Source organism: Fopius arisanus, unplaced genomic scaffold (genome assembly GCF_000806365.1).
Source record: "Fopius arisanus strain USDA-PBARC FA_bdor unplaced genomic scaffold, ASM80636v1 scaffold00045, whole genome shotgun sequence".
Classification (NCBI taxonomy): domain Eukaryota; kingdom Metazoa; phylum Arthropoda; class Insecta; order Hymenoptera; family Braconidae; genus Fopius; species Fopius arisanus.
The window spans coordinates 277,660-303,353 of NW_011887784.1; the positions used below are offsets into that span (position 1 = coordinate 277,660).

The window sequence follows — 25,694 nt, forward strand, 5'->3', positions numbered from 1 at the left end:
CGGTGAAAATCCGAAGTACGTGTCACGAATTTGTCGAAAAAGCTCAGTATGTAAACAACAGACAGTGAAAAATACGAAAATGGACGATTAACTCGTTTGGCATCGGCATACGTGAGTCCACTTTCAGATTGAGCCCGAAAATAGAAGTAAAAATAAAAATCGAATAGATCAGAGCAAAACAAACATTCCAATTCGAGTATAATCGACCGATCAATTTATCGAATTGCGAATAACCTTTGAATTGATTGTTAAAGTAAACATGTACTTAGCACAAATTGCGATGTAATTATCAGTAGTGGGTCATTAGCGTGTTGCAACGAAATAAAATGGTTTTTGACGACAGGTTATTCGAAATGATTGGAAACCAGTCTGGGTATTTGTTAAAAAGCATTTATCCAAAAGTGGTTCGCCGATTATATCCTCTCTCTCTCGGGAATCAGCCATTCCTCAGGAGTGTTTTAACGGGCGGATGTTTTTATTATTATATTCTCGTGGTACATGTCGATTCCCCAGATTGATCGACGGTGGAACGCCTTTTCAATCCCCCGTGGATATATCGAGGGCCGTACCAAGCCCAACTTGTACTTATCCAAACGAGTCGGTGCGCCTTTCACGACCTTTCGCATCACGCATTCAAAAGTACCACCTAAAATGTGGCCATGTATGATGAGAGGTAGTTGAATATGAGGGACACGCAGTCAGTCGATATAACTTTCTCACAGCGTGCCAAAATTCACGGAATCTCCTCAATATATATTTCCCCCAAGACTTGGATGACTTCAGGGGTGCAATTCCTCCATGTTCTATCTAATCAGAACTTTGTCATGGGTTCCCAGAGTTTCTGCGTCATTATTCGATCGGCATCAACTCCATTTTATTTTGCCGTTCACTCCATCGAAATTCTAGACTACAGATGATAACGAAGATGAAACACATTGAAAAAGCCTGAGACAAAATTCTAGCATTCTACCCCACCCAGACCCCTCACGACCCCTCACGACCCCCAATGTTCTTCCCTTCCACCTGGAAGAGCAAATTTCTTGTTTAAACTTTTTAAAAACTCGGTGAAATCCATTCAAGATGTTTCTCGCAAGATTGCGCCATGAACAATTATTCATTCCGGATACGAGGTCATCTCGTTGTCCCATCTCCGTACCCCCCTCCCTCGGGAATGAAAAGGAAGAAATTAAAAGATGTAAGTAAGGAGAAGTTGCGGTGAAAGCGGCATGAATGTTGAGATTGAAAAACGTAGGACAAACTGTCGGTTAAAGAGATACAGACGGGCGTGCATATTATTGCATAAATGAATGAGTGAAGAAGAGGACTCGTTCCCTTCAGTAGTGTCTATTAGGGGGAATGTGAGTGTAGGAGAGGGGGCAAGGTGAAGAGTGATGATGGTAAAACAGCCATTTGGCGATGGTCAATTTGTTGTGTTAATTAAGCGTGCAATGAGTTGGTCACGCGTGCATGATTTGCACTGGATGGATTCCTTGCTTTGAGCCCCTGTGGCATAACACCGCCAATGATCGACTCCTTCGCTTGTCGACGCACCACGGCTCATTAGCTCATTAAAGCCTCGCGCGTCGCCATTACATATGAGTGCGTTCGAGAGGAGGTGAAATTACACGATTCTCGATGAAACATTTCTACAGAGCCTCGCAAATCATACGTAAAATACCTTTAAACGCGATTCCAATGGGTTACACCTCCTCGGAATACGAATCCTTGGCTGTGCGCACATATTCAGCAATTTACATTTTACACCTCTCGTGTACAGCCAGAGTGGGAATAATTCTTGGTGATGGGCGTTAGCAAATCGCTGTATACCCCGTGTTTTCATTGCTTTTTTTTCGAGAGATGAGAGGATTTATATGAGGGAAAAATTCCTTGAGTGCATTCCAAGGGTCGCCATTATTTTATGTGCATTTTTGACTCTTCATGTGAGTGAAAAATCATGTTTCATTTGGTAATGGAAGAAAAGGCCAATAAAATGCATTGAAGTGGATTTGAAAAATCATATTTCCGTTATTTTCCTAATTTGTCAAGCAAATTTGTTATTAGCTATCGATTTGACTAAAAAAAAATAGAAATGAGATAAAAATCTGTGAAAATAAATTCATCTCAGGCGTGTCACCAGCTGAAAAAAATATCCCCGGCCCGTTTCACAATCATTAATCCCCAAATGAATACCCAATTACCAGGAACGTCAAAGTTGACACACGACATTTCACCACTTTCCGAGAACTGCATTCCATCACTCAACCATCCCCCAAGCTGTCCTCCATTCTCCATCATCTCCCGCCAGGTCCCCCCACCAAAAACCCCAACAGCAGTGATTTCACCTAATTACCCTGATTACATTGACCACGGTCAGAGTTTATCGCATTCCCTCCGTTAAAACCCGACACCCATCTGATAATTCTACACCTCTCAGCTTCCACCGTAATCGTAACACATACCAGTCTCATATTTCTCTCTACCCCCCTCCCGTCCTTCCATCCCCTCACCCACAATTCTCTCACCCACACATCCACAAATCCCAATCCCGTCACCTTGTCCCCGCGAAAATGTTTGGAAGCCGATTACGCAAATGTGCGTTATTCAGTATGCGCGTTTAGATTTAAGGGGCCAGCATAAACTTCCACGAAATGAGAGTACATGTGAGCATAAATTCCACACATGTGGCAGTGAGCAAGTTGATGTGTACCACCACGACAACGACTACCACCACCTCACCGAGGTGAACTCATGGGGACCACACGAACCGGGCAAAATGAACCCATAACCCATCCTCATCGTCGTTCATGTTCGTGAGGGGCAGATGGGGGGAGGCGCTCAGCCCCCCTTCACCCGCTTTACCCCCTTCCCACCCCACTACCCTCCCTCCAGGACTTGTGATATACGCCCGTCAGCCGCGTTGGGCATAAATCACATCCGGCGAAGTGCATACCAAATTAATAGTCTTGACCCTCGGCAAGTTGGCGCACGCTGCGGCATGCCCGCTGGCGTGAAATTGTTTGTACGATAAAGGCATAACCCACCCCCTTACCGCCCAACCACCCCTCGCCATCACCAGATCCGCACAAGACGACGAAAGATATCTGAAGGTTATCGTTACCAATTCACCTTAATTCATTCCTATCTCTTTTCCACCTTATTCTGGGTCCCATTGTTTTTATTCCGGGTGGTACGGTCAATTGCCCTTACTTCTCTCCTTATCCTGCGCTCGCATATTTTACCGAGTGAGATAAAGCCTGAAGGGGGGTAGGTGAGGAGTGCAATGGAGCGACCACAACTAGTGGATGTATTTACATAACATAAAGTGGCGTGGAGTCGAGGTGGAGTTTGTTGGTTTTCGATTTTTTTTTTTTTTTCAAACTTTTTTTTCACCCGGTAAACAGGATTGCAGGAGTGAACTGAATGTTGATGAAGAAGATTATTTTTAGAGTTAAGAGTATTGCTTCCGAAGGGGAGCGATTACATTTATATTTTATCTCTTGATTTTTTGTTTGTCGATTTAGTCGTTTATGTTGCGTTTCTCATTGAAAAATTTACTCCGGCATCAATGGTAATTAAGTGGTGGAGATCGTAATTGGAATTACAAAGATCGGTAATTGTAAGCTGGAACTGAGTTTGGGAATATTTTTGGCAGTTGGTTGGGTTTCATTTTTGATATTTTCACGTGTCGGGAAATGGAGGGATGTGAAATTTTAAAACGAAATTAAAACGAGATTCATTAACAGTGTTAACGAAGGAAAGAAAGAAGAAGGAAGATTTATATTAATCGGTGTGAGGCTGAGATTCCACGCTGTGATGCCCTTTCATTGTGAAGCGGAGGTAATGGAGGCCTTCCTGGCTCATTTCATAAGACATTCGTCTTCCCACTGCTACGACAGACACGATACCCGCCCACTGGTATTACGACGAGAATCTCCCGGCTGTCTTAATTACAATTACAGGAGAAAAACTTTCATCCTTCAATATCAAATTTTTTCGCGAAATTAGGAGGGGAATCGGCCGGATGGAAATCTCAAACCGCGTCGCAAAACTTTAAAGCGCCAGAATCAAAAAGAAAGATAGAAAAATATTCGTATTAAAATTCTTCTACAACTCTATTTGTATTCCTCAAGAAATTTGTGTACAAACTTGTGATTGAAAATGCAACGAAAATAAAAACAAATAGGATTATTCAAAATTTTTTGTTACCCTTTATTAACGACCTGTCTGATTTGAAATCGAAAAAAAACTTATAATTGCTTTGCCGTCAGTCCCCACTGACGGAAGAACGTTAAAATGACGAGAGAAAATAAAAAATCACGAAATTAAAAGAAGAATAAATAGACATGAAAGGGGGAGTGGAAAGAAAAAAAGAAAGAAAAACACAGAGGACTGGATAACGCCAGAAATTACGCGTTCCCACTATGTACGTGACACGAAAGTCTAATTGCCATTCGCGCCTCGTTCCAGCGCGATTATTTTTTAATTGTCGCAATTAAACCTATGAAAATCGCCCCCCCTCCGAGTTGCCCTTTATTATCCATCCCAGTGTGAATAAAATGCATGTTAAACTGAATTTTTACACGCGAAATCATTAATTAAACTCAAACACACAATTTATAGGGAAAAAACGCCCCAGGGAAATACAATTTCCCTCGAGTTTGTCGATTTTTTTCTTCTGGATTCTCAAACGCCACTCGAAATACCGGGATTTAAATGAAGTCGAGCGAGTGTACAGCACAGCAGGAGTAAAATGCCCGGTAATCCTTGGCCAAACGAAGCGATAAAAATTAAGACTCGCGGAGATTTCACCAGTGGGTTAGGTTAAAACCTTGAAGCCGCGCCTCGATGTTTCCGCAATTGTTGGCGTGAGGCTATTTATAGAGGCTTTTTCTAGAGCAGATGTCCGCGATTTAGGCCACTTCCGCCAAAAAAAATAAGCAAATTATTGACCTCAATTCGATCAATTTTTACATTTTAAAATTCCCCCACTTCCTGTTGTATTTTTCGTGTTCATCTCGTGTGACGTTCCTTAGAGATTAAATTGGATTTAGAGATTCAGCCGATCAGCCGTGATTACCCGTGATTAGACGTGATTAGAGATGTGCCATGTCAATGGCCCGTGAAGAGCTGCAGACAGCGAGGCAGGCCCCCAGTCCTGGAAAATCGGGAAAAGTGATTTTTCTTGATTGATCCAAGTCGTGAATTGAGTTTCAGTGGCTCTTGGGATAGTTGTAGCTAATGAGTCGCTTGCTTTGATGCCCTGCAACCGGTGGAATTTGCGCTGCAACTTGTCCGCGGTACTTCATGCATGTCACGCACCATGAAAATCGTACGTGGGAGACCTGTAGGCACGCGTGGCGATAGCAATAATTAATATCAGTGGATGAGGCTCTTTGAAGCCAGCTGGCTACAGCCGTCATGTCTTTGACTGGCGTTAATTTGCCACCGGGGGAAATAGTAAGTCACTGGAGTTTATTCACCGTGGCCAACTGTCGGCCAGCGGAAAATTCCGGATTACATGGAGATATCCAAAAAAAATTATTATTCATTACTTTCGTACAGATTCATAAATTTATATACAGAATTGTCGAATAAAAATTACGGTACAATTTGTGTAATCCGAATGAAGGAATTTCGTTACAAACAATTAACGAACGATTAATTAAATAATTATTTTAATTATTGAGTAAGGGTTGCCTCGACTTTTCATTATATGATTAAAACAGTGTGGAAATTCATTTTCAGTATATCCTCCAATTCCTTCGGAAAATAGAATATACCGGAATTATCATTTAACATTCACATAAATCTGATACAATTGTTATGATTTTCGGTATGCGTGCGGGATTACGCAGCAGACGAAATCGTTACTGTTACCCACGTCGTGTTATGGCGATTAATAAATCGCAGTTAATTCGCTCTATCTCGTGACTCCACTTCTGAGTATTAACTGTCCACAGAGCCAATGAAATATGACGTAACGAGAATTTTAATTAATTTTTCTCATCATTTTCCGGATCAAGTGGATAAAGCGGATGATGAATGAAGTGCAATATCACTCGTTTTATTTATAAAAAAAATATTCCGGGAAATGCGTGGTAGACAGCTGTCATACACGCATCTCTCCGGTCAAGCGCTCGTGACTTTTTTTTTTTTTCGCTCTAGAAATCGTGATGGAATACACCGCGGATGAAATCCGCTGATTGGGTTCAATAAAATCATTGATGGAGAGGAATTAATATTTTGTAATAACCTTTTATCGCCGTTATTATCCGAGACTCGTACTCTGCACTGTATTAGTAAATTGAAAGCGAATGTATAAACTTCACGGCCATTTTACCCTGATAGAAATTAAATAGAGCGAAATTAGGAGAATTAAATTAGCGATCCCACGCCGAACCTATCGCTCGATCCCATTATAAGCCAAGAAAAGTTTTATAAGGTTTCTGCATGCGATGGTTAAGTGCTCTTTACCGTGCTTAATATTTAGAAATCTACTTGGGAGGGAATTAAATTTTATTCAGACTGTTCCTTCCACTTGTCGGGTAAATTAAAAAATTATATAACTGCCTATTCTACCTCCACAAAAAATCAATTTCTCACAAAAAAATTACAAGCAAATTCCCTATAACTTTTCTCATCCACATGTTGCTGCGGAATATTTTTTTCTGAAATATTTATCTCTACAAAATACTCTACAGTGTAGACACAGGGAATTTAATGAATCAGAGCAGAAGTTTACGACCACCAGCAGCCAATATCCCCCTTCCAAGAAACTTCACCATTATCCCCATATTTTCTTCCATTAGTTAGCTCCGAAATACAATACCGAGTCAAAAAGAATGTATTACCTTCGAAAGTCATAAAATACGATGATGTCAACGTCGCTTAATGCCATTACTTGACGCCAAAACTCCCATAAAAACTTCCTCCATAACATCAGAGACATTTGAACCCACTGATTATACTCTGCAGGGTCTCCTGGAAAAAAAAAATCTAGTGAAAAGTCCAGAAGTGAGAGAAAAGTCTAGTTCAAAGTCGCGCACCCCTGTGGGTGAACCTAACCCACGAAATCACTCGTCTTGTCTCAGTCGTCTCAGTCGTCTCAGTTCAAGTCTCAACTCTGGAGAGTTACGATCGTCTGGTGTAATGAGAGGTTTTCGGTGAACCACCGTAACACATATCCTAGATGTATGCCCCCCGCAGACGCCACCGAATGTCGAATGTCTTTTACCCATAACTCTGGACTATTATTCGAGCCGCATCCTGTCTTTTCGCTTCTACGTTACACCTTATTCTCTCCTTCGGGAGGAAATCCCCAAAACTCATGAGTTGAACGGCCACTGTCTGTCTTCCGGATGGCTTGTTAACACTAACGTTAGACTATAAACCTTTGACTTCAACCTACACTTATATCACAACTTTGGTCGTTACGTTACGGTTTTCCGGTCTGTTTGAAATGTCTCATGGATTTTTCACGAGTTGACACATTTTTTTTTAATCATAATTTTTGGTATTCACATGTAATAGTTATGGAAATTTTTATAAGAGCTGAGTACCTGTTCTATCATTCCCGACACGAGAATTCGTTAACAGAAATTTTACAACTGCTATGGACATGATTTCAGGGCGTTCCCTAATTTTTATCGAATATCTCTGTCTGTGTCACTTATCGGATTCCGATATTCATGTTTTAATGAAAAATTTAGATACCATGAAGAACGTAGAACAGAAATGTTCATTTAAATATTCAATAGAGTTTTTGGCAATTTCTATTATATTCTCTCTTGGAAAATTCGAGGAATTACAACCGCGACATGTTTTGTATGTATTAATTACCTCTGAAATTATTCCGGAAATGATGATCTTTTCTTCCGATACAAAAAATCAATTCTCCTGTTTTAAAATTGATAACCGAGACGTTCCCGTCAAATCCGAGGAATGTCAATTCCCTGAAATGTTAATTTCAATAACCATCGTCGAGTTCCACAAAATTAATTATCCAGCGCTTATTACCCACATCAAAAAATATCGACATCTACCTATTAATACATCTTATCGGCCCCAAATGCCCCGACCACCGTCTCCCACCGGCTTCAACCACAAGCCGATAGTACGCCGTCGTTTTCTCAAAGATAAATTCATCGACATGAACCTACCGGAACCCACCGGAACCTCTCTTGACACTGACACGGTCTGAGTATTCGCGATAACGAGAGTAAAGAGAGCAGTAAAACCTAAATATCTGCGATGTGTCCCTCGATTTGAGGAGCAGCTCTTTCTTCGTCACTTTACAGCCACATCGGGAGGTCCCATGGACCACTTCCGGCTGTCCCTTCAGTTCCATTTCCCTAGTATCACCGCCCACACCTTCTCCATCATTTCGAAACCACTCAGACTGTCCAAGTGCGCTTCAGGGATCACTCCGTTTATTTTCTTCTCTCCTCCGATCTCGCCTCCTCACTTTTTTCAACACATTCCCTTCAGTAGGTTACATACTATCCCCCATGGTGCTCCAATTACGAGGAGGAATGCTCATTTGGGACAAAAAGTCAGGGGGAACTCTTCCATAATGGTCAGCTAGCCACTTCAAACTACTGTCGACCACTGGGTTCTTCATTCCCGAGGGAACTTATTAGTCTTTTTCTATTCTACAAACCCGTCACACCAATCAGACAGCCTGCACAAAGGGTGACACTTGAAAAAAATAAGAATCAACAAAACATAGCAAAGTACATTTTTCCGTCATTTTTATTGAATACATTCTCATCTTTAATTTGTCTCCATGAATTATAAATTTCGCGGAAAATTTGCACTCCCTCAAAATAGCGAAAAATCAATACGTTATTTCCCCGAAGGTCTCTGGTAAACCGGTATATTTGCAGGAACCCTTGAAAAATCACCGGAAATTACATTCTCTCATCCAGAATCTCTCCTCATTTATACCTTTCATCCGAAATCCATTTCATCCCCTTGAAGAAATTAGGGGGAAACAAATCAGAAGACTTTTAGAGTAGCGCAAGGCGGAATTTCTGAAGAGATCGGTATATGTAGCGCAGATCAGAGTGATGGTGTTCCAGTTTGACAACAGGAAGAGACAAATTGGTGATGATGGCTTTATTTCTGTCATCTCTCTCCAACATTTTGTGTCACACCGGCATTTACTATCTTTATCGCGAAAAATACCATTGGAGCGTCCGGTCTTCCCTCGTCGTCGAGACGATTGAGATGTCCCAGTGCACATACACTCCGATATACATATTACATTGTATATAATTCGGACATGCGTGCTCGCGTGCGCAACCGCAGGGCTCTCATGTATTTTTCACTCCGTTCGTACGCCTTCATTTCCTTTTTCAACATTTTATTTTCCCTTTTATACTCCACCCTGTCATGGCCAACATCACGCCAACTCGTTTGCCCACCAGTGGCCAACTGTAAGCCGGTTTACCCTCAAAGGATTTGTCGAGGCACCTCTGTTACATTGACGGGAAAAATCGCTTTTCCCCGAAAATGTTTTCACAGACGACAACTTGCGATTTATTGCGTCCACTTACATGATTGGTACATTTTTCGGCCAAGTCTAGCTATTTTCTATAGAATTTTTCACGTGGAAAAATGGAAAAATAAATAATAAACGATGAAGGTCCAAAGCATTTTCCAATTTTCACAAAAGCCTTTCCGGGTTCACCGGATTTACCGGAAATTCCGTACTACTGCTGATTTTTTTTTCAGAGCCATTATTTGATTTATTATTTAAATAGTTAATCGAAGGTAATTATGTGGAATAAAAAGTTTGTGATGCGTTGAATAATTAATGAGGAGGGGATTCTCTTGAGACTCGCGCAATTTTAATTAGCAGTGATATTTTTCGGTTGGAGACGATTCGTTAACGTCTACCCTTGTCATTTTCTCACTTGTTCATATTTAGTGAGGTACTTGGTTTTATTTTATTTGTAAGCTCGAAAGAGGGATGAGGACAAGGGGAATACAGAGGCGTCCGACAGCTCCAATTTCTGGGAGCAATCGGCGAGTTTCCCAAGATGAGAGGGCGCCTAAAATCCCACGGAGTTTTCCGGTCCAGTTGAAGGGGTTAAGACCCAGAAATAGGTCGATGATGGAATTCGCGAGGGTATGAGGAATTCATTTTACCGGAATGGAAGTAACGAGAGGTACTCTGAAGTAGTTCCGACGGTTGATTTTTCTCGATTGAAATTTCTTTTTACCGGTAATTGTAATAGCCTTTTCTCGCATTTCAGGGTAATACAGCTCTGAATGAAATTCACAGTTCTCAAAGTTAAAGTTCCGACACTTCAAGAGTATTTGAGGCTTGTCCCAACAACGCAATCAAATTATTTCAAGTCAATTAAAAAAATTTCACTGAAAACCATTAAATAAAATGATTCGACAAATAATTTTAATAATGTTTACAATTAGCCCTGCTGGAGGATGTAATAATTCAAAGTTTTTTACACTTATAAAACATTAAAAGGGTCATTTGATCTCATCTCATTATTTGAATTAAACAAGTCGTTAAGCATCGTTCACTCCCGGAAGGTTTTAAGACCTCTGAATGTTCCCCATCACCTGGGAATGTCCGACCTCCATTCATCGAAACCCCGTGAACTAGCAGATGAATTCCCTGAAAAGTTCCCCTCACGCTTCCTTCTCTTCCGAAAAAAAAAGAAGCGGTACGTGATGTATCCCTGTAAAAATGTCCCCTCGATCCCCAGCAGGCTAGAGCACTCTTTCCGATTCTAGCGCACTCGAGACAGTTTAGGTTCACTTCGCCAGGTCCTTTAAACACCCTCGATGTCTCGAAACGCGTGTGTTCGCTCCCAGTCTTACCCCACACCCTCTCCACGTCTTTTTTTTTCTCTTAACACTCGTACAATAGAAAGAAAGAGCGACGCACAATCGACCCGCAGTGATTGAGGCATTCGGGGCGTTCCAACACTTGCGCACGTTGAAATTCTCACGCTCCAACGGGCTTCATCGTGACGACACATACGCCCATACAATAATAACACAGACAAATCCGAGAACACATTAGGAGTGGTAGGAATTTTTATTCTAATTTAATTCAATCCACGAGAAATTATCTCCCGTCAGGAGTAATCAAGAAAATTTATTTTCCTTGCCGCGTATAAATTCCAATTAATCATAATTTATTTCGAATATTTAATTAATTAATGAATAAATTAGTGGTCAGCCAGTCTTGATTGACACTGAGGGGACAAAAAATTAATTATGCAATTCCTTAATTTTAATTAGTAACTGATAACGCAATCATGAATAATTTTTTTTTAAGCAGCATGAAACGCGAATAAATTTCTTATGACCAATTAATTTGTCATTTTTTAACGAATGCTGGATAAATATTGATTCAAATTAAGAAAAATGATTCGTCAAAATAGTCGAGGAATTTTCCTGGGGCCAGATACATTATTGAATGGAGGAATGAAAAAAGAGACGTGCCTCATTGTTGTTGTACTCAGTGGATCTTTTTCTCTGCTTTTTCAACCGACATTTTCTCCTCCTTTTTATCCCACCACGAACTTCTCATTTTTTTTTGTTGTTCTTTCTGTTCTCCCGGTGTTTCTTCTCGCGTCACTTTGAGAGTTTTCCATAGCGAAATTTTCTCTCCGTGATACAATGGGGTTTCCCGTGTGTCTCAGGCGTATAGATGCCAGTGGATTTCGCCTCATTCTTTTTTTTTTGCACCAGAGGTGAGGGAAAATGACAATGTCACTCTGTGGAACTAGCTTGCCAATGTGAGTCTTCATTTTCGGTCATTATATTACAGTTGGAGTGGGCGGAGGAATGAGTTCAGAATTATTCATTTAAAAGTTCCCCGAATTCACGAGAAAGAGAGAATATACTAGCGCAAGAACATTCACCAACAATCCAAACCTAGATAATTAGTTTGTGAATTACTTCCAAACTATTTGAATTTGTTATAAATATAGCACGAATAAATACTGCACGATTAAAATTCTATACGAGACAGATAAAAATATTTCAATAAGCTCTATTTGAAGATATAGCGATGAAAAAATAGCAACGAATTTCCACCCCAGGTCTTCCATATAAAACGTCTTATTCTCCCTCCCCTCGCAATTTTCCCTCATCTTATTAAACGGTAAATTCTCGTTATCACGGTAAACCGTAAGCGCTGGTGAATATTGGATATAGGCTATATCGCGAGATTCGCATTTTCCTCACAATTTCCTTCGATCTTTTCTTTTGAATTTTTCCGTTCCCCGTTCTCGTGCTTTTGGAGTGAAAACATTGAGCGACAGTAATTCTCAAGACTGTAACTCGTCCACTCCATCAACGGCCTCAAAGTCAATGTGCATTAGGGCCCCTTTTTTTTTGTGTCGTTGATTTTAATCGGAAAGAGATGATTAGATATCGGACTGGTAGTTGAGCAGTGGTCAAAGCAAGTTCGATGTGATCATTAGAGTAGTTTACGTACCCTCGTTACGGTCAAAGGATAAATTTGGTGGGCGATGTGGGAGGGCTGGGACGATAGACAGTATCTACGGGTGTATCGAACTCGTATGCGCGAGAGGATAATTCAATTAAACTGGACCCTCGTTCATGAATCTATTGGGGTCTCCATTGGGGATAACTTTTGATTTTCCAATTTTTGGCAGACTACCATTAATTCTGCCGATGCATCAGCAATGGGAATTCATTCTCACTGTTAAATATAGAGTTCCATTTTTTTTTCCATTTTTAATCACGAGAACCCCTGCTACGATATAACTTTATTATTATTACTTTTATTAATAATGGAAAGGTTTTCCATCACTGCTTCTTAATTCATAATTCATTATCAGTAATTGTCATATTTTTTTTTTGTTTCAGGTAAGTGGCCGAATTACTTTCACTTGAGGAATTGAAAATTTCACTGGAAAATCTTGGTAACAATTTTAGTGATTTCTGTTATCCAACTTACGGTCTGAATTTTTAATTAATTATATTCTCATAAAATGCGAGAATGTGGATGAAAGTCGTTTTGATGAATTCAAATAAATGGTGGGTCCAATGTGGAGTTGGGGGGCTTAGATAATACCTTAAAAGCCGTCGTCGATATTCTAGACATGCCATCCGATTTCTTAATAACTCTATTCACCTCTCTCGGGGTAGAAGCGGGAGATATCTCTCCCTTTTATCTGTACAAGTGCTCCTCCCAGCTCCACCGAAATGAAACAAGTCAAAAATTCAAGGCACTCCGGGAACTCTCCACATGCCACAGATAGTAGGATTATTACATTCGTGTATAACAGCTTTGAAACCCCAGGGGTATCATGTTTGTCGGTAGGTAACGTCTCGTGTTTTCTCTGCGTTATACAATCGATTCTGATAAAAATGATATTTATTTGATTTCGGTAGATACCGATGAATTTTTAACGAATCGAAACAGCAGGAAAATAAAAATTCAATTTCAATCAAAAACGATCACTAAATTTTTCGTTAAACTAAAAATTCATTTTTCATTGAATTAAAAATCTCGGGAAACATAAATAAAATAAATTTTCAAAGAATTAACCGTAAAGCGTGGAATTGCATAATCTATTTAGCACACGACAAAGAGGAATTAAAATTCTTCCCGTATTTTTGTTCTATTTCATAAACATGAAACGTCATGAACGAAAGGTCTCGGATTACTGTGTGGCTGCGGCTTTTCGAAAGAAAATAAATTAAAAAAAAAACTCGTCAAAGGTGGTCCAGTCATAATAACCGCACCACCGAATAAGACACCGAAGGCTGAACTACAGTCATACTTTATTCACACATTATATTTACGAGCGCAAATCACGCGGGAGCAATTTCCTCCAGTAGTGGATATATATCATGTGAGGTTTGTGTCGTTTGGCCGGGGCCTAATTTAATACCTCACGTAATACACGTCCGGCTCATCGAGCTGCTACTGCAATTCCTCTATAACGCACTGTGGTTTAATCGTCCGCAAATGCAGTTGGAAACTGTGTCGATTTACCGGGCTTTAATCCCTCGGCGACATCTAGATCGCCGTTTATCCTTCAGTTGCGGCGCCACAATATGGACATAAAAATTATGGGGAATTAAGGATCAGATGTTTGTTTTTTCAAAAGAAGTTGTCAATTGGAAATAAAAATAAAACGATGATTTAAATCTCGTAATTACAGTCTTTCTACATGATTGAACACTTGGAAATATCTTGAAATATCCGTTACAAAGTCATCTGAATTTTTAATGAACTAAGTTTGAATTAAATTTCAATTAAAAACCGTCAACTGGGGGTTGTTAAAAATTTTTTCAACTTGAACAAATTTTTTCAACTTGAAATTTCAAGGGTGATGAGATGTCAGTATTTTCCATTTTTGAAGTGAAAATGAAATCGACTAGAGGTGAAACGAAATTATTCATGGCCTCTCACAATGAGAAAAAAAAATTCTAGCAGAGGGACGAAGAGAATCCAGAATGCGAGACATCAGTCGTAATTTTGAAGCTGAAAAGCCTCGGACAATCCTCTTGCGGTTTTGCCTGTAAACAAATTAAACTGCTTACCCACCTGCGAAGTACATACGACATTTCTCCACCCTCTCGACGACGGAAAGTATTTTCTCACGGGACTGAGTACGAGACCGGTTGGAAAGGCCTCGAGATTTTACCTCATCCCCATTGTCTCCAATTCGATGGTTTTGTCCTTCTTTCCACCGAGGATCCACCGCTAATTTCCTGGCGCCTTGGGGAGCCCTGACGACGTACACCACCGACGAGACAAGTCTCCTCTTTGTCTCACTCAAATACAGAATAAAGAGAACAAGAGACACAAGGATTGAGTGGAGAGAGAAGGGAAGAAAGGTAATCAAACTCGGTGCGCAGCAACAGCTATTAATTTCTTGCGTCTCCGACGTTTTTCGGGAATACGTTCAAAGAGATAGGGAACACCGGAAATCGTGGCAAGTCTCGAGTGGGGGATTAAAAGAGAATTCCTTGGGTGGAAAGACGAGCGTGAAAGAGAATGCATCTGAAATAATTATCGAGCTCTGAATTTTCCAGGGAATAATTTACCTCTGGGACGAATTAAATTATATGTGGTAATAACGAGATGATGGGAGTAATTAATATGGAAACGCTAAGGGCTCAGGACAAAACGTGAAAATGGACAGTAATCGAGTGATAATCGAGTAATGCTGATAATCGTAATATTTCGCGTTTTTGTGTAAAAAAAATTAAGCGGAAATGTTAATTTATTAAATTTACAGAATTCATTGACTTATTGGGTATTTGTGGAAGACGAGAATTCGGAGAAAATATCAAAAGATTTCACTTAGTGATAATGGGTTCCTCGATATCGACTCCTGGATTATGTAAATATATAAATGTTTTTATGCCGCAAAGCACATGATAGGAATTTCAATAATGTTATTATAATTTCTTGTATTTTATTCGGTGAGGATGTTCTGCAGGTCGTATATTAATATTATATTTTAAACTTTAAAGCAATTCTCGTTTTCGGAATGTTCTCCGATAAATTATACTCCATTCATAGTTAGAAGAATTGCTTTTACTTCAAGGTTTTTTCCCCAGATTAGGGAATATCCGGCTTAGATACCGTTTGACCTTTTCCTCTAAAAGCCCTCGCTATCTGAAAAATTTAGACTCTTACCTTCTGTTCAGTAGCGCAGTAAACGTTTTGAGTAAATTCTCTTCAATAATCAGCTGGAAGGAAAGACGAATCAGAAAAAAGATTTCACAAAAATTCCGAGAGAATATCTCTATATATCCGGATTTACCTAATTTCCCTTGAATATTCATGTGTCCCTTGAAATTAAAAACAACACAAAAAATTTAATCTTCCAGTTCCTAAAAGATTGGAAATATTTTAATTTTTTGGTTTTAATCTGAATTTCCAATAGCCTGGTAAAAGTTATTTCATGATATTTTTACTCAGAATAATCCCCCAATCGATCATCTTCACATAAATCACCCCAAAAACAAGATCATCCTGTCCCCTAGCCGGAAATGCTGAAATATTGTGAGAGGGATAACACTGACGCGGGTCGATTGTCCCCGATTTTTTGGGTGAATCCTGAAAATAGCGAAAAGAAGGGCGTCTTTATCAGTTCAGTTCATTGCTTCCGTTCTAATGATCGGCCCAGTAATTCATCGGCGATAATGAGGGGTAAGTATGGCCGAATAGAAAAGAATCGATGAGATCTGCTTTTCCGGGGTATTGAGTTCACCGAGGCGAGGGAAAAAGTCATTGGAATTGTGCGCCAGTTAATAAAAGAATTCACTTTTCCTGAAGGAGTGAAACCAGGAGTTTTCGCGGCAAGGAAGGAAGGGAAACTATGAGGAAATCCCCTCGGAGGGGATGGTGGGTATAATAAAACCTATCGAGGGCTCATTCGTAGTTGAGTAAGCTGGAATCAAGACCCCGCAAAGAGCGATCGGTGCTCGCAATGCCGTTATAAGCCGAAAACAATGAGAGTCTCGTGGCTCTTGTCGTTCATCTCGATTCACTCATTGGTTAGAGGGATGAGGGGCCAACGGAGAGGGGATAGATGTATATAATGGTAGAACATCATCTGAATGAGGGTTTTTGAGCGATCCCACTCGTTCAACAATTATCTCGCCCCTAGTTGTTGATATCCATTTAACCGCATCTACGGGACTAGAATCAATCCCCGTGAATGATTAAAATTTATACACTCGAAAACACGTGGATATTACCATCGCCCTTTGTCTCCTTTCAGTTATCGCTCATGTTTTTCAGATGAGTGTTTGCTAACCTTTTTGATTCTTACTCATTGTTTAAGAGAAGGAGGCATTGTCATATCGCTCGTGAAATCGACAAAGGGAATTTTGCGCACTGCTCTGATGTCGGTGAGCTTTTTTTGGGGGACGGGGGAGATTAAAGGGCTCAGTCAGACACAGATATTCCGGTATTTGGCAGTATTTTACTGAGGTTATGCTCTTAAAAATTTCGGGAATTTTTGATTATGGGAGTTTGAATTTGAATTCAATAAATTGGAAATTTTGTCGAATGGAAGGGTGCGAACATTCAGCCCATTTCCGTTGAATTGAAAGATATCGTCTCAAAGTTTCAGTGGATTAAATTCTGAAGGGCTTACCTCAGTCACTTTTCAGTACGACTATCGATACAATAATTAATTTGCGCAGCTGTATGTTGTAGAAGTATAAAGAATTTTCGGAGTCTCGACGTTGACGTCCGTGAGTGAGACTCTCGACTGACGTTTTCCATGGAATCATGTCGATTATATAGATTTCTCGCAAGTGTTTTCAGATAAGAACACCAGATTGTGGGTCTTGGGACAAATATTGACTCTTTGATTATTTTACGCAAAGCAAATAAATTCAATAACATCCATAGCTGACACAATACGAGAACTAATTCAAAACACTCCGTAGAGAATTTTGTATGGATATAAAACGTCAATAGACTAGTCAATGAAAAATATTTTGAGAAAATATTTGAGGAAGAGCGGGATGAAACATTTTTTTGACTTAGCTACCTTTTGAAAATTCTCCATATGTTTTTTTAAGACATTCTTTAGAGTATATTGATTTGATTAATGAATTATTCACTTCTCCGAACCTCTGAATAGGGGGATAATTAAAATAACAATGATGCACGCATTAAAAAATTCCGTGCAACACGTATTCAAGCTCAGGTGATCTGCTCTCCCAATCATTTATTTTTCCCATATCATTAAATACGTCAATACGTGACCTAAACAGAAATGAAAAATGCATTTTTTTCAGATATCAACTGGGGATGTTGCGTAAGAAAATTTCAGGAATGTGATTGCAAATTTTGTTTGCGTTCCGTGTCACGATTTCGTCTATCTGTGTTGACAATTCAACTGCCCACATAAATTCCTTCGATTTTTTAGTAAAACAATGAAAAGATAGTTCTAGTTTATTATTAAAAATATGTGCGATGCGCATATATATAATGGACCTCATTCGATGGAGAACTTACAGTCAATTTCGAAGCAGTATCAATTGAAGGCTACCAGAATTCTTTATAATTTTACATTATGAATCTGTCCAAATTGGTCATTGTGTTGTTTGCTATATTTGCCGCTCTTGGCTTGGTCCAGGCGTTTCCAAAAAGTGGTGGGGGTAAGTCAACCCTTTCTGATTTAATCTATCAGAGTTCTAAGAAAAAATCAATCAATATCTGAAATAATCAATAAAAATTACGAAACTCAAGTTCATTTACCGATATCGCAATTCTTCACTGTAAATTTCTCACAATCACACAAAAAGTCCATTTTTTCGGAATAAAGCTAATTTTATTTTTGATCAGTCACTTTATTTTTGATGAATAGTTTTCTTTTCTCGACAATCAATTCTTCATATTACTCTATTCATTCGGCAGGAAGAAGAACTGTAACTCGGCCGCCTACCAAGAATCCACCAAAGCCGCAATGTACAGATAACCCCAACAATACATCCAAAAGAGTTCCATTGTGCCCACACTTGAAGAAGCAGATCAGTGGATATTACCTAATACAGTAGTTAAATAGTATCTACTGACTCGAACGGTGACAGTTGTCCCTGATGGAAGGATTAGGTTAATATCAGTCTCGGTTCATATCAATCAGAAAATTCAATAAAATAAAATATCATTAAAATCAACTAACAGTCGAATCAAATATTATGTTTTGTTCACAACTAAATGCCTCGTTTCGATCAACGAATCAAAAAGAAATGCTCTACCGAATATATTAGACTCATATAACCTGACCCTTCTATCACCTGACCCATAACTGGAGATGTCATACGATAAAAGGATAAACAAAGGTATAAGACCTTACGGAAAACAACATTTGCGCGAACGTCAATGAATTCTCCCTAATTCTCTCAACATATATTTAATTACTAATTTTAATTACTCACTGATTGATAATGTGATTACATTAGATTAAATTCCATAACGATGGGGTAAATTTTGTCAATGATTTAACAGCGATGTGATAGCCACGTGGGTGGTGTGTGATTCCAGCGGGCATTCAAGCTAAGTAACATTTAGTCGGGTTACTAGTTAGATGATGTGTCCGCTTAGTACACCTGAAGACTGCCGGCGTCAGGCAGTCTTCAAATGTAGGGAACTAATGTCTTCATCGAATCAGTGTGACTGATGAACACAGCAGAATTCCTGCATTACCAGCCAGCTGCATGACTGAGGTTTTCCATGGTTTCCCTCGGTACAAGCCAAATGGGTGCAGTTAGGGAAAAAGTCGGCCCATGGTACCGCAAAAACAGAAGAGAATATTCGAACAGGCTTAAGGCTATTGAACCCGTTATGGTAGTCGGAAAAGAAAATATATCGTAAAAAAAATGAATAAATAAAGAATTAACAAAAGTAGAAGTTTTCTGTTACATTTTTTTACTCCCACGATGTGATATAAAGAATTCCGATGATAAAATGCTGCGCAAAAAAGGGTTTTCAGATAAAAACTTAAGGTCGTCGGGCTTAAGGCAAATAAATATTTTTTTTATTATTTCACCCAAAGTAGATAGATTCACTACTATCCACAGCTGATGTGATATCAACTCGGATTGAAAACATTCCGTACATATGAGTTCATATTGATATGAAATGTAAACAGAATAGTCCGTGAAAAATATTTGAATTCAGAGCGTGATAAAATGTTTTTTTTCATTTACGTATCTTTTTGAATTTAGTATACATTTTTTATCTTCTGTGGAATTTCATGACTCAATTAATTATTCACAGTTGAGTGTCTCAATTTACGATCCAGGTGAGCCATTGGGAAATGGCCCAAGGTATTTTCTAGATTTTTTTCACTGCCCGAATTTATTCTGATAATATACAAAATTCTTCCAAAAACTTTCCATGTTTTTGAGGTATAAACTAAATGGAAAGTAAAACACTAAATGCTATCTTCGAATTTTCTCAACCTCTCATTAAGGAGATAATTGAAATAATGATAATGCACGCATTAAAAAATTCCACGGAACACGTGTATTCGAATTCAGGTGACCTTACTTTACCAATTATTTATTTTCCTTATATCTTAAAAAACACTGTTTTGATATTCAATTCGGTAGTAGTTATACGTGATCTGAATTTCCAATAGGAACGAAAAATGCGTCTTTTTCAGGAACCCTTTCGCGACGTTGAGGAAAAAAATTTCAGCAAGACAATTTCAAAGATACAAGCAATTACGCATTTTATTTCAATTCTGTGGATTAACTATTTTTGGGTTGTCCTTGATTGAACGACGGAATAGATGTTATTTACGTCTATGTCATGATTTTGACGATCTGTGTACATACAGTCCCTTGAATTTTTCGTAAGACAATTAACAGATAACCTTGGGTTATTATTGAAAACACTTGCGGGACTCATATATATACCGGGCCTCATTCGATGGAGGAATCAGTCACTTTCGAAACACTGTTACCAGAAGATCACCAGAATTCTTCGTAATTTTACACTATGAAGCTGTCCAAGTTGGTCATTATATTGTTTGCTATATTTGCCGCTCTTGGCTTGGCCCAAGCATTTCCGAAAGGTGGTGGAGGTAAGTCAATCCTTTCTGATTTAATCTATCAGAGTTCTAAGACAAAATCAGTCATGTCTGAAATAATCAATAAAAATTACAAAACTCAAGTTCATTTACCGATATCGCAATGCTTCACTGTAAATTTCTCACAGTCATACAAAAAGTCAATTTTTTTCGGAATACAACTCATTTTGTTTTTAACCAGTCACTTTATTTTTGATGAATAGTGTACTTTTCTCGAAAATCAGTTTTTCACATTACTCTATACATTCGGCAGGAAGAAGAAAAATAGATCGACCAACTCGTCATCCACCAACTCCAGGAAAATGTACAAATAACCCCAACAATACATCCAAAAATCATCCATTGTGCCCATAACTGGAGAAGTCATACGATAAAAATATAACCAGAGATGGAAGAACTAATTGAAAACAACACTCGTGAGGGAGTCAATGAATTATCCCAAATTTTTCAAACACTTCATTATGTCAATCACATTATTTTAAATTGCACAACCGAACGGTTAAATTGTGTCAAATAATAAAGAATGAGCAAAAGTACAAATTTTTCTTTTACATCTTTTGATTTCTCAACGCATTCAATCATTCTAGGATTTAAATTTTTGTGAAACATTAAAAAAAAAATATGACGCTCCATTCATGGGGGAGTAGAGGAAACGGGTAATTCGTTAATACAAAAAATCGCGGGATGAGAAATCTGTGTTTTTTTCAAAGGATTTGACATGCACGGGGCCACAAATCAGTCACTCCGTCGGGTTGCTGTATACATCTGAAAAGTGGCAGAACGGTGGAACCTGGCGGAATTCGCGACCCCCGTGATTTGATCCCCAGTGTGCCACGAAAACTGAGAGTCACGGATTGCTCCGTGTTCCTCACGCTCCGATGGGCTTCAGCCTCTGCTCCGTCGATCCCCAAAAATTTCAACCCTCTCTCGCTTCTTTCATCCATTCATTCACCATCACTCCCCTTTACTCCCGCTTATTGCCCTATGGTGTATACGCAGCCTCACTTCCGGCGGGGTTATATATCTCTGTACTCCCCGTTTTTCTATTACATCTTCTGGCAAACCAAAAAGCACCGAGTAACCCCGCCATTTTTTACTCACCATAACAACAGAATAGATTGACCTGGGATTGCTTCATCAGCTGCTTACAATCAATCTTCCCATAATGCGATAAAAATTCCCAAAAACGAGGGAAATTTTCCGCAAAAATCGTTGGTCATTAATTTTTAATCGTTAATTTCTTATTGTAATAAGTTGTAATAAGTCACTATTTTTCTGTGAAATTTCAATTGTCCAATTATAATTACGTCACAATTTCGAATTTTTTTTAGTGATGAACTTGGAAAATTCTTCAATATATCAGATTTACTCTCTCAAATTGGATTCAATCAGATGAATTGTTCCGTATTTATTGCAATCATAATTCCACCATTCATACTGAAAATAATTGGGAAAAATAATATTTGAAAAATATTGCCCTTGCGGTGGGAACAATCGGAACGGAATTCCAACCGATTCATTGTTCAATCGAGTCTGTATGACGCAGAGTAATGCATTACTTGATGTTAACATAAATATTTTCCTCTGGATTACGTGGAAAAAAAATAACGAGGTCGTAGAACTGCCTGGAAAAGAGGGTTTAGCCTTTCTTTCTGGTAGGACCACACGATGGGGCATTACCGATAATGACAAGAATTACATCCTGCGGTAATGACGGTAGATTGCCTGGTTGTACACCGCGGAGAGAGTGCGGGAGTCTCTCCGAGTCGCGTCGTTTTCGCTGCTTCGACGTGCTCGTGTCATTACCGTTTTCATTACAGCTAAAGATTGCGTACACTCGGTGAATTAAAATGGTTTTTAAGACCTTAACCGATTACCTACCCTCCACACCCCTCCCTCGTTCTTGTTCTCCTGTCGAACACGCCGCGAGTTCAGGGTAACTGAAACACCTGTACCGAGAGGTATTAATCGAGCCAGGAAAATCATCTGCAATTTGATACATTTCATTTTATTATCTCCGTAATGTCTTTTTTCACTACTCGCAATAAATCGTAAATAATTCTCTGCATTTTCGATGAAGTTATTGAAAACCACCAACTGTCCTATTTATGCTCAATTTTTTTAATTATTTTTTTTAATAGTTTTTCTTTTCAATAGAAATTACCGTAAAAAATCATGTCAATTTATCGTAACTGTCATGAAATTTTCAGAGTTAATGGTTGATTACAGAGATAATTGAAAAAATAGTGTCCTTTCAGGACATTAAGTCCTTTCACAACTTCCACACCAAACAACTCAATTAAAATTCATCAATAATTCATACCCCCCTCTCAAGTAAAGTTCAACAATTTATTTCTCTCGCTAATCAGAAACGCATTAAATTATGCAAATAGACTTTGTATTCCCAGAATTGCGTGTCTGAGCCCTCCCAAAAAAAATGAGAAATTGTGGAAAAAGGAATAACATGAGACCGTAGTGGTCTCTTTCGTCAAGGGAGTGGCGACACGAGGAGAAAAAAATTCTAGGGTCGGTTTAACGATCGGTCTCGAGTTCGTTGGGCGTCGAATGCCATCAGCACATTAATCTCCTTCCCCCAGCGTTCCCTCCCTCACTATTATTACCTCAACTTTACATCACGTCTTCACATTAAATATCAATGTTACAGTGTCTTGTCACAGTCGCCATACTTGTCTCACACGCATTAATAGATTTGCCCTCTGGCCCCTGTGGGTAATTCTCGATACAATTGGTATATTCGTCCACACACGTATGCATTGGGGATACGACTCTTCGATTTCACTGAAAATGTCCCATGACGAATTGTACGAGAAGTGCATGTGGTGCCATTGATTGGTGCGGGCGTTATTAATTCAATCTACGATGACGACATGACGCATTTCGAAAATTAATAATTAGAAGCGCATTATTAACGATAATGGTCAAGTATTCGATAAGTACTTCACGTACTCCTTTTTAAAAACGACAATTAATTGCATTTAGTCAAGTTCCTGTAATCGCAGTGTCAAACGAATAATGAATGAACAATTGTCTCATGCACTTGTCATTAATTTTCATTTCTCTGGGTATTTTCTAAAAATAGTCGATGTATATTTGAAAATTGAAACATTTAGACAATAATTGGGAACGTTAAGCGACCATGGAATAGTTGTTCTTTAATTACCGTTGATTCTTTAATTAACAAGTTGACAAATGCAGTCACGATTTCTGAAGCAAATTCGTAAAACCCTCAACCCTCGAAATAATCGAATTACAACTCGACTCCTGCCATACCTAAGCTAATCCAGAATTTTGTTGTGGTTTCAAATTAACTTCATGTCAACAAAATACCCCGACTATTCTCTGGGTCACAGGATTTTCGGGTTATAAAGGCGTGGTTTGACGAGACAAGGCTGTTCATTCGATTATCCAAATTTTCATGGTGCACTGGACAAGAGTGGAATCCCACAAGATACTGGAGGGAAACGTTGCACGGATATACGTAAAGTCTCTGACTCTCGGTTTAATTCGTCCTCGACAAATCGCAGAAATGAAATTAACCCAAGAGTGCACCTCGCTGTTTCATTATGCAAATATTTCGGGACGGGGGCTGTATAAAGTTCAGTCCAGAAAGTACACAGGCATCACTACTTCAAAAGCTCGACCTGTCAAGTTCCACCGAAAAAAGCCATTGCTTCAAATAAATTCCACATAATAATAATTACCCATTGAAATCTCCTGACAATTACTCAATCATTGAAGACTTATAATTGGAAAGCTAATAATAATCTCTTGTCAAAAAATAGATACTTCTCTCCAGTGAATCAATCCTCTATTAGACGTCACGTAATTTTTCATGAATTTTTTTCCTGCATGAAGGGGTGAGAGGTGTCATTCCGAGCGTACGGTGTCTGGGTAAAACCATCGCCGTTCCAGGGATTCCCAGCATTCACAAGGTACGGTGGGAAGAGGGTGAGTCGTTTTCACCCTGGGATTTACTGGTGAAGCCAAAAGCACGAGGACACGCGATACCAAGTAACAACGTCGAGACACTTCTCCTATACGCCGTTGCTTTCGTTAAACCATGTTATACCCTCTGACCCGGCTCCTTAGGTCCGTACTAAACCATCGGTGTTTGGAATTACTTCCAAAAAGATCTCCCAGGTATATGAGCAAATGGATACCTATGGGGATATTAGATAGTAAAAACATCGTAAAACTGATGATAATGGATTCCCCGACGCAAGTTAGCTGCGGGAAATCACATAAAATTACGATCGTAAAACTAATTCCTGATATATTGACTTTTTTCACGGACGATGTCATCTTCTACCCACCGTTAATGAAATTAGGATAATTATTTTAATTTATTAGTAATGAGGGCTTATGAAAATTAATATTCGTCGCATTTAGAGGGATTTATAAATTTAGTATACGTTGGCACCGAATATTCATGTTTTCATTGAAAATTTAAATACGTTGAGGAATTAATGGACATGTCTGGCGTTTAGGTTATTCAACGCTTGTCTTAATTCATTTAATCTTAATTGTACTATTAGGTGAGGGACGAACGTTTCTAATGACGTATTTTTAAAGTAAAAGTACATAGAGTTAAATTTTCATATTCACTTTAATGAATTATTCGAAATGGAAAAAGTGATTGTCGATTTTATCAAATTCACGAAAGGCTGTAAATTTTTTAATATGTTTCCATTCAACCCGGTTCATCACTAAATTATTGATGTAATATTCCCTCAGCTCCCAAAATATTCCCCTGAAATTCCGCTCATTCGGGTGTAAAAAAAATGCATTTGAATAATTTTACGACGTACCAAAAAACATAAAAATGGTACATGTGAATTCCATTATCGCAATCATTTCAAGAACCTGGGAATCAAAATAAATGTGTCGAACATCTATAGAAATTGGTAAGAATATACTTTATCTGTCAGTACTCTCCTGCCCTGAGTGATAAAAGATTCAATTAATCAGGTGAGCGACCCCGACAATTCCCATACAAATATCCCAATTCGTCCAATAACCTGCGGAAAATAAATGCGAGAAACGTCCCCTAATTCCCTCTGTACACTCTAACTTTGTAAGTGAGTAAAT

General features: G+C 38.9%; 1 protein-coding gene and 1 long non-coding RNA gene across 4 annotated transcripts in view; one reads left to right on the top strand and one right to left on the bottom strand.

Annotated features, from left to right (window-relative positions):
• Positions 1–25,694, top strand: part of sli (slit guidance ligand) — a 217,902-nt gene that overhangs the window by 30,501 nt on the left and 161,707 nt on the right. The window lies entirely within an intron of this gene.
• Positions 14,323–17,237, bottom strand: LOC105267192 (uncharacterized). Of its 2 annotated transcripts, none has more exons than XR_892238.1 (3): positions 17,133–17,237; positions 15,946–16,087; positions 14,323–15,861 (listed from the first exon to the last, which is right to left on the bottom strand). It is a non-coding gene; the product is annotated as an uncharacterized lncRNA (long non-coding RNA). The 2 variants fall into 2 exon arrangements; XR_892237.1 differs by having other exon boundaries at positions 14,323–15,022; positions 15,665–16,087.